Genomic DNA, 11,370 nt, shown 5'->3' on the forward strand with positions numbered 1-11,370 from the left:
GTGAAAACATAAAAGGAAATTCCCTGAAGATTTGCCACAATGTTGGAAGAAGAGTATTGTCTAAAATGTCATTGTAAGAATGGGCTTGGACCAAGCTACAATGCTAACTCCATTACTCAGTATTTGCCTCCAAGAACACTGCGATCATCTGCTGCTGGTTTATTGGAGGTTCCCAACAACAGCTGGAAGATGATCCAGGACGCAGTCGTTGTCAATTACACCCCAAAGCCATGGAATACACTACCGATAGATATCAGGGTGGCTAGCTCTCTTTATAATTTAAAAATAAAGCTAAAAATGTATCTGTTCACTTAAGCATTGAACTACCTCTGACTTTCCTGATATAGGTCTGAAACTTTCTTTTTGAGCTTCACGCTGCCGCAACTCTAAATATCTTACTTGATTTTGTGATTTATAGTTTTACAGCTCTTTGATTTTAAGACTTCTTCTATCAGTGCTCATAATGCCCTTATTGTAAAGCACTTTGTGCCGCATTTCTTGCATTAAAAGTGCTATATAAATAGTTTATTATTATTATTATTATTATTATTATTATAGTAGAATTACGATCCCTTACGGGGAAGTAAAGAACTTAGAGTGCAGCTATAAACAGCCAAAGATCAGAAAAAAACATTACAAGTACAAGTCTGTCCACAAAAGGTTGTATTCATTAAAAATATGTTTATTTATGTTACAAATTTAAATGTTTCAATTTCAGTTGCCTATGACAAAGTAAACACATACACAAAAAGCAAATACATATCACAATATGTATAATATTCCACTTAATTTTTACTGTGGCATTTTTAATCTTTCACAGTTCATTATCCATAGGGATTAAAGATACAAAGAATTTGATTTAAACAAATTTTTGACAGCCAGGAGACAAAACGTTCAGGTAAATTTAAAAAGTATTTAATGGCACTATAAAGTATACATATATTTTTTTCTTTTAGAATTTTTATTTCGGTTAAAATTACCAAATAATGCTGCTCCACAAGTATTTCATATTTATTAGCATGCAATATAACTTGGTGCATATTGAAAAAAACTTTATGTCATTATTTGTTTAGTTTGCAGTAAGTTTGTAAGAGGAGTGAGAGGCTCAGGAGACTTCAGCTACCTGTGGTTAGTTGAACTGTAACTGTACACAAACATATATCCTAACAAATATTAAATCAAACTAGCTACATATATTGATCTGTTGGCTATAGGTCATATAAAAATCATGATGAGACCGCTCAGTGTTTCACTTGTTTGGTTACAGGGGACTTTCCTGACTTCTACTGACACTGTATTCTAGTCAGGACTGTAGTATTGAAAGGTTCAACATGCAATATTGTTGATTGTTGAGTCTCATTCTAAGATTGTCAAATACTGATGACCTTGGGAATGAGACTCATCTTCTAACCGCTTCATCCTCTTGAGGGTCGCGGGGGGGCTGGAGCCTATCCCAGCTGACATCGGGCGAGAGGCAGGGTACACCCTGGACAGGTCGCCAGACTATCGCAGGGCTGACACATAGAGACAGACAACCATTCACGCTCACATTCACACCTATGGACAATTTAGAGTTATCAATTAACCTAGTCCCCAATCTGCATGTCTTTGGACTGTGGGAGGAAGCCGGAGTGCCCGGAGAGAACCCACGCTGACACGGGGAGAACATGCAAACTCTGCACAGAAGGGCTCCCACACCCAATATTAAACACTGCACCTTTAATAGGCCTTCTGTACTTTTGACTGGAGAGTCTGATTAGTCAAAAAGGAAACTAGAGACCATCTTACATCTGGATGACTCCAGCCCATCGATTGTATACAATAATGGACGTAGCTATGATGATGAGTTGAGCAATTCTGGCTGTCGCCATCTTGTTTTTGCTAGAAGTCAGAAGTGACCATATTTGGATGAGAGAGTGGAGCTGTAGAGGAGCAAAGACTGAAGCGACGCCTTGCTGACAGTCTGTCACTCAAGGTGAACGCGCCCTAAAATATGCATAACTTTAAGCTTTAATAAAATGAGAATGGGTAAGTTTTTAAAAAAAACATCCCCCCTGTGCAGTTGTCATGAACAGAGAAATTATCTATAGAGACTTAAACTGTTTTTATACCCGGCTGTAAACATATTCATTTCTGCTGTAAAGTTGTGCCTTTTAACATGGGGGTCTATGGGGATTAACCCTGTTTTGGAGCCAGCCTCAAGTGGCCATAACAGGAACTGCAGTTTTTGGCACCATGTTGGCCTCATTTTTCAGCCTCAGAGGTTGCCTCTTCCTCCCGCCACAATACAGCAAAACACAATTTAAAACAAACATGGGCCAGGGCCGTAAAGTGGGGGGTCCGGAGGCAACTTCCCTACTTTCTACCCCCATACTTCCAACAACCTTGCTTAGACCACAACCATCTTCAAACTCGACCTTCATTTCGTGACTCCATCTTGCCAGTTGCGTCACTAGACAGACATATACACACCTGGCAAAGCACCTAAAACGGCTTCTGTGGTGGTACCCAATACAATGCGTGTCTCCTGGACACATTTTGTCATGACGACACACGCAGACTCACAAGGTAAAAACAGCACCAGTTGTGGTGGTGCTGTCGTAGCTGGTAAATATGGTTTATTCAAACTGAACTGTTTTAACCATCAGCCCTGCAGGATCTTCATAACAGGCTGTTTGAATGCTTGTTAAACAGGACAGTGAACACAGAATCAACCAACGCTATTGCAAAGAAAGCACTCCTAAAATTTCAGTTTCTTAAAGCAGCTACATTAGCAATTTAGGGGAACAAACAAGTGTATTTCAGCCCCATCACTTCCTGATGTTTGAATTAAGGAGTATATTTTCCTAGTAACCTAAAAATAAAATCATTTTTATTTCTCTCTGTTGCAACTCAATCCTCCCACTCAGCCTTCATCCCACTCAGGTAGTCATCTCGCTCAGGTAATAACCGTTAGCATAAGCACTAAAATCACATCATCATAATCATCATCATTATCATCATCGTCCCCGGTCCCAACACTCTTGCAATCATAGTTAGAGCAAGTAATAACACAATTGCATCCATATATTCACACAGTATTCAGGCAATTATTTGGACTGCCATCGTGCACAGCGGATCATTAAATGTAAGAGGTGTTCTTCCCACTCGTTTGCTCTCTTCCCTCCAGGTTTTTAAAACTGTAGCCTCCGATGTCTATACCCGATGTGTGTGTTTTCATCCCGCTCATTTTTTCCCCAACCATATCTTATTTCTATTCTTTTTTATTGCCCCCACCTCCCCTCCACTCTCTCCTCTCTCCCCTTCGTAGTGATTGATGGAGTTAGGCAACAGAGCACAGAGCAACGTGTGGCCAACAGTCCAAGACAGCCTGCATCTGAGAGGGAAAGAGAGAAGCTGGTATGGTGGTGAGGAGGAGGAGGAGAAGGAGGAGGAGGGTGGGGATTAAACGAAGAGAGAGGTAAAAGGGAGGGAAGGAAAGACGAAGGGAACAGGGAGTCTGAGTGAGAGTGAAAGAGAGGAGGGGAGGGAGGAAGAGGGAGAGTATGAGAGAGAGAGAGAGAGAGAGAGAGAGGGGAGCTCAGCTGAAAGCCACAGACTTAATTCTATGCATCATTAAGCAGTCTCACTCAATGCAACATCCCCTATACATCATCCACGCTCAGTAAACACAACGGTGACATTACATTAGCAACTGCAAATGAATTTTCTTTTTAGAAGGAAATTGAGAATACTCTCTTTCTCTCCCTCTCTTTTACCCTCTCTGGTGCTCGCAAAGCTTCAGCGTACGCCATAAAAGGCAGGGAGATATAAACAAAATAAAAACACAAACAATATTTCCTTTTTCTCTACTGCCTCCGCCTCTCTGATGGCACACACTCCCTCAGTTTGTCAGACACAACTGTGCAGAGATTTGTGCATAAACACACACCACTGTTTTGCTGTAATTTATCTATAAAATGAAAGCAACATCATAAACATGAACATTGTATTCATGCCGCTGCAGAAAATACAGATTATTTTTATTTACAGTTAAGGTAACACTAAAGCTGTTCGTGTTGTGTACTTTGATATCTGTCATTTGTTCTGTTTGTATAACTGCATCTAGCACTGGAGGAGGAGGCACCAGCTGTTCCTAAGTTAGCCTAATGTTAGTGTTTCCTGAGTGGATATTTACATTTACTTTATCACAAAATTTAAAAAAGGATTGGGCATTATTATGATAAGTAATATTAACGCCCAAATAGCATTGATTAGGTCAGTGTTAGCTTTAAGGGGAACTCCATTTTTTTTTTCCAAGCTGGACCCTGTTTTCCTATGTTTTTGTGTCTAGGCGACTCATAGCAACAACCGTTTTTGAAATTGGTCCCAGTATTGAACAAAAGCCCTGCGGCCGGCAACAGTGAAACAGGCTGTGATGTAACCACTCAGGGCAGGTGCGGCTCGTCAATGTCCCTTTCCCACTGGACTAAAAACCCGCTAACAGATTAAACTAGACTAAAGATTTGTTTTTTGTATGTAATGGTAAAGGTTACAATCGGCATTCACTCCCGGGAAAAATGACATTCCAATAGTCACGGGTATTTACCAGCTTCAGTTCTTGCTCCAACTGGTAGTGATGGAAAATGAAACCCGGGCTGACAAGCTAATCTTAGCTCCTTATCCGGCATGCTACAATAAAAGGCCCCCAAAATACTGTGCATCTCCGTCTCCATCTCCAGGCAGCGCTTGCACATCATTCAAAACTTAGCCTGCACCAAGTTTGAGTGAGAATTGAATAAGTAACATATAAGAAAGAAGCAACCGCTGTAACATTTTCACTTGCCTCCAGGCTGCTTTTTACTGTTTACTAACCACTTTTCTGGCCTGTCTGTGATGTCAAACATTAAATGCCAGTAAAATAAATGAAACAAGAAACAGAAAGGCTTGTTGGTTAAAGGGAAAGGAGTCTTTTAGCACATTTTGTTTAAAAAAATCTGCATATGTGTGCTAATTTTAGACAAAAAAGGGTGTAGAACTGTTTGTTTTTGCCACTGACAGGCTCAGATTGTTATCATGAGTGTCTTATACATTTTTGGAAAGGACCCCCTTTCTGTACTTTTTGCTTGTTCCGCTTTGTTCTGTGTCCAAGTCTCGCTACAGGAGAAGTCTTGTACTGAAATCTCACGAGAGGTGACTTGTTGCAGGAAGAAAATTGTGGAAATGTGAGTGAGTGTTGGAGAGAGGAATGCCGGTAATAGTTGGTTGTGTTGGAGTACAAAAAATGTAGCTTGGTGATTTTCATTGTCTGAATACAATGTGCAAATTCTGCAAGATTTCAGAACGAGACATAAAACTGACCGGAACAAGTGAAAGGTGTGGAAAAACATTGTCTCAAGAGTCTTTTTCATAATTATGTAAGACACTCATAATAACAATCCGAGCCTGTCAGTGGCAAGAACAAGCACTTTAGTGGATGTAAACTGATGGAGATTACTGGTCCAAGAGGTTACATTGCAGCCTGTTTTGTGGCTGCTGGTTGCATCACTCTAGCTCAGTTCTGGTCCAATTCCAAAAACTGTTGTTCTTATGAATCACTTTGTCACAAAAAATGGGAAATGGGGTCCAGACTGAAACACACCAGAGTTCCCCTTTAATCTGATATTTCTCTCTAATTTTTAAGTACATGGCTACGAGCTGGTTCAGGGGACTTCACTTTATTGAAATGTTGATAAAATGATGATGTAAACTTACAAATACCTCAAAGTAATAAGCATTTTGCCAGTATTAGCCTAAACGTTGGTTAGGTTATTCTTGGCTTAATCAGACATTTTTCTATGCCTCTAAACTACAACACATATTTCTCTATGTATGCCAATTAAATCTGTTATTTTCTGCAGTAATGCTACTATCTTATTATTTTGGATACAGTTACAGATGCTTCTAAAACACTGCTTTACACATGAAGTCTTTACTATTTCTTAACTTTTAATGGTGCAAATGGATTAAGTAATTCATTAGACTGAAACTAGCTTGTAGTTAAGAATTTAGAAACGCACAAACTTATTAATGGCTTCATGAATAGATGGTGCAGCCCATCCTGAGCCCACACACAGACCAGCATGCAGACAAGAACAAAATTCACACACACACACACACACACACACACACACACACACACACACACACACACACACACACACACACACTTTAGCTGTAATGCCTAAGAGCATAAATTATCAAGCAAGTCAAATGAATAATTATGTTTTTATTGCACAAATTATGCCCTGTCCCCTAAGCTAGCCAGTCTCTGAGGCCTGGGAAATCTATTAAGGCTGTGCTATAGATCATCCCATCCACTGTGGCGTGTATATAGATCGGTCGGCTCATTTGAGGAATATTGAATCGGTTACAGTAAAGTAAGCCTCTGGATTGAGTCAAATGTAAAAATCCATGCATGTGTGAGGAGCTGTCAGTGTGTGCTGTAATGACGGATGGCACTGGGTCTCTGTTTCAGTGCGAGGTGATAAAAAGTGGTATTATGAGCGCTGGGGAGGGACAAGGGAGTGTGGGGGAGCAAAGACAGAGAAAAGAGAATTGGACCAGATCCGTCAAATGATAAGGGCAATCAGTCAATCTGGGAACGTTTCGGACGATGGAAAGTGTTATTTCCTCCCAGTGCAGTGTAGAGTCAAGGGTCGGTGAGGGGTCAAGAGTATGACCTCTGACCTCATGCTAGTGAGGAGTGAGACACCAGTCAGTCGGTTATTGATTCATGGTCTTCACAGATTACCCATGTTATTATCTATTAGACATGATTGCTTTCCAATTGCAGTGATTTGCAGTGAAAGTGCTTTAACAAAAAGGAGTGACAGGGACTTAATTAACAAGTAAAAATCTTTCTTTTTCTATTAAAAAAATACCTCTTCAATGTGAAATCTTCATCCACTATGCAGACATGCACTCAGTATTTGTTTCTTTTGAGAAAACTGAAAATGCAACACAATTGTAATCTTTTTAATAGAGTTATTAAACCATGGCTAAAAGAGAAACAACATGCAATACCACAGTAGACACACTAGCATTCTGTATTTTGTGTACATGTATTTTGTGTGTGTATTTTGTGGATGTATTCTCTTTTCTTTTTACTATTTTAACTTTTAAAATGCCTTCTGTGGACAGGGGTCGCAATTTCATGTATGGTTTCACAAAAGGAGAACAAAGGAGAAAGAAAACTCTTATTCTTTCCTTAAAATGTGAAAAACCAGTCGAGCACCAGAAACATGGGGAAGAACAAACCGTTAAACGACTGTGACACACTTGATAGAACTTTCAAAATCAACCAAAAGTCAAAGATTTTTTGGTTGAATTCTTTACATAAGCCTCGTTATTTTCTAGTACACAATAAGCTCAGAATTAAGATTCAATCCTAACGTCAGCAGACCATCTTTCTCCAGAGGAACAATTTCCTCAAAGCTAATTAATATTAACTACTGTACCCTGTTTTTTTGTTTTGTTTTTTTTAAAAAACAGTACTAGAAAACAAAGGTCGAACCAAGTCATTGTATTGCAAGTCACAAGTAAGTCTTAAGTGTTTGCATTCCAATCCCAAGTCAAGTTTCAGGTCCTAAATTTATCAAGCAGGATTATATTGTAACCACACATCATCAGTGGAGTAAGCCTAACCTGTCTCATCAGAGTCTAATCCCAGCTCATGTTCCCATATAAACAATCAAGTCAACAAATGTAATGCCATTTTAACAACAGAACAGTAATGTTAGCACAGCATTAGCTCACTATGTTAATATTAGCTTTGACTTACTGTTCTTGGGGCAATCACAAATGTCGAGTGAAGCTGAAAGTTGTTGCATCCCTGTCTGTAATTTTCAACCCTCAGGTTTTGCATACTGCCATTTGTTTTTTGTTGACCACTGCCTAGTTTTTGTGCACAAACAAAACAATATTCAGTATAAATCTTCAAACCAGTGCTCAGAAATGTAACATTAGTTCTTCATGTTTCTCTCCTGCAGCTTCACTCGATGCTCTCAGACTGGTTCAAACAGTTTTTAGTTGATTCAGGAAATGGATTGATTCGTGGCACTCTTTTTAAATAACATACTTTTTAATCCTGGGCTTGGTGGAAAGTACCAAGTATTTTCAAGTCCAAGTGAAGTCACGAGTCATTGGTGTTACAGTATAAAGTGCGAGTCCTTTTACATTTTGTCATGTCAAGTCTAAAGTCATTAGACTTATGAGCTGAGTCCGACATAAGTCCAGGTAATGTGACTAGAGTCCACACCTCTGCCACAAAATAAAAAAATCTCCTTATAATGCAGGGGTATGCATACAAAATATCCCAGTTAAAATTCTATCTAGTGAGCAGCTGTTTAGGCAAATTAGTTTGTTTCAAATTTAAAATGTTTCCCACCATGATGGCCACAACTGTTGTAAAACAATAATTTCCCAGAATTGATCAAATAGTTCTGTAATAAACTTAAAAAAATGCATGTTCACAAAAGTCCAGAAGCATAATCTGAAACATTACACACATGACACTTGTCCTAGATCCTTACATAGTTTGACTTTGCTCAGGTCCCAGCTAATGTACTTATACCCTCACTAGTCAAAGTTTGTGGTAGCATCCCACTATATTACCACACAACCTCTCGCTCCACCCTGACATAATCCTCCCCTCCTGCTTTCCGTCTCAGGAGCATCAAACAGAGCCACGGACCCCCTACCAGGCCGACCCCCACGCGGTCTGAGCCTGACCCGCTCCGAGGTGTGAACTTCAGTCCCGCAGCTGATAGAGCCTCCCGATCTTTTTTATAGTCCCCATCCCTCGCTGTTTATGACTCTGCAGTTTGATTATAGCAAAGGGGGCTTGGAGAGAGAAGAGCCCAGAGAGGCACACACACACACATACATCAAAGGAGCTATGAGAGGAATGTGGACATTTGTTGTTTGTTTTATCATCCAGTACCAGCACTTATCTGCTTAATCATAAAGGATTGGCATGGGAATGAGGCAGGAGGGATGCTGTGCTGGCCAAACAAACTATCCCCAGCACTGTGGTTGTTACTGGAGGGATGAGCCAGATTCATTTTGGTTGTAGCAGCTTACAAGGTACATGGGAGTTTTTTTTGGAAGAGAGAGCAGACGAACAGTTTACTTTAACAGTACAAGTCCAGGCAGAGGACAAGCTTTTGCTATTACGGTAAAGATGCACCTGAGTGATTCAGCTGCAGCTAGTCCACTATTAATGCACTTTTAACATTACAGTTAAGACCAGGGGAGTCCAAATTTTTTTGGACTAGATTAGATAATGTGAAAATACCTGGGGGCCAGCTGCTTCTTACACCATATGGGTCATTTAAAAAAAAAATCACATACAAAAAAGACCACTGATTCATCTCTTAGCGACAATACTTTCCAACACTCCTGAAGGCGGTGGCCCTCACTGTCAACTTCATGCTTCTATGCTGTGGTCATGTCTACCGCCTTGCAGGAAAAGCTTGTCATACGTTACCGTTCTGTTTGCATGCTTTGTTTATGAAAACACATTAGTTCCACCTGCATAGTTCCTACTTGGTGCATGTCTACAAACTGTATGACAGTCCTGCCATCATGAGGTGAGCAGAAAAATATGTAAAATGATCTTTCTTGATTCTTCTTGAACCACATAAACATAAATAAATGAGGAAAATTTAGCTCGTGGGCCACGATAGTCCCCTGAGCTGGACCTTAGACATGCCTGGTTTAGACAATACATTCCCTTTTTGTGTTGAATGGGCGTGGGACAAATTATCAGTAACATATGCTCTATTGCAAGACACTATACACTGTTAACAGTGTTATGAAACATTATCAATACACAGGCAGCAAGTACCATGGTTTCTATGTCTGATTAGGACAACAACTATTTATTTTCTTTGTAGATTAATCTGCAGATTATCTTTTTTATTAATGAATTGATTGTATGGTTTATGAAATGTAAATAAAATGTAGCTCACAATTTCTCAGGTGATGTCTTCATGTTGCTTGTATGGTCAGAGCAAGAGTCCAAAACCCAAACATAATTAATTTACAATGATATAAAAGCAGCAAATCCTCATATTTAAGAGGCTGAAACTAGATATGTATTCCATTTATCACAGACACATTATTTCAGGAACTGTTTAGTTGTCTGACACTTCAGCCTTTTGCCACTGTATCACCACGCAGAAGCAAGAGAGCATGTACTCATGGAGGAGAGGCTCATGCTTGGGACAGCACGAGATGTAAACATTAATGGCGTCCCTCCTTTGCTCAGCTGTAACATTAGCTAGGTGAGCCAGCGGTGGAGGCACACTTCCTGCTGCAAAGTGACACAGTTGGCAGGTGTAGTTCAGTAGACAGAAAATAGTTCCTGCGTGACACTGCTCACAACAAGGTCCATGGATTATCTTAAGTAACCAGGTCATGATTTCTGGAAAGAGACATTGCTGTTGAGTTTTTCAAATATGGCACTCTGAGCACCACAAGCCAACTGCCATCTAGTTCTATTATATTCAAGAGAAGACAGGCATCTCTATAGCTGATATCTCCAGCACAATGCAGCTCACACAAAAGCAATCTAGATTGATGAATAGCACTACAGGTAAGAGAAATGATTTTAAATTGGGGATAAGTTGTCCCTTTAAGGTCTGATTACGGTCAGAATACCTTCCCCACCATGTGAGTCTTAACACTGATGCATCCCACACCAGCACCAAAGTGACTGAGCTGTAGATACAGTGTGTGAGATACACAACACTTTAATTAAGTCACAGGATCTCACCCCCCTCTCTTTTCTCTCTCTCTGGCCCTGAGAGTCAATCAGACTCTCTGCCCTTCGTTTCCCCCTGTGTGGGAGGCTGGTGTGCTGGCTTGAGTAGCTGGGAAAGTCCCATGATTTATGGCCCTTTGCAGGCCTGACTGCTCCTCACCTCGCTGATGATAGAGCCAGAGGTAACGAGGAGCGGTTGCTCCAATCCACTCTTCTATTTGCTAAATCCAATTTTATTCATTTGGGATTTAAAGGCACTTGACAGCGTTTGCCATGCGATGCGCATACTATTGGTAGATAAAATTGGAAAGATTTATCAGAGTACTTCTATGTGTAATTGGGTATATTTCTTACAGGTTGGGTGATAATCACATGGATTAGATGTTAATGATTAAGCACTCCAAAGGGAGAGAGGGGGCATTTTATTCTCAGTCTCACATGGCAGACTTTCATTTCCTTATTCATTACTTTTTTTCTCCCCTCTTTTGATGTACGCACCATAGAGCCTTGTAAAAGTGTTGGATGCATTTGCACAAGCAAATTGAAAGCAGCTTTAACTGAATAACGGTGGGTGCAAAAATGTG

This window comes from Epinephelus fuscoguttatus, linkage group LG18 (assembly GCF_011397635.1).
Source record: "Epinephelus fuscoguttatus linkage group LG18, E.fuscoguttatus.final_Chr_v1".
NCBI lineage: Eukaryota > Metazoa > Chordata > Actinopteri > Perciformes > Serranidae > Epinephelus > Epinephelus fuscoguttatus.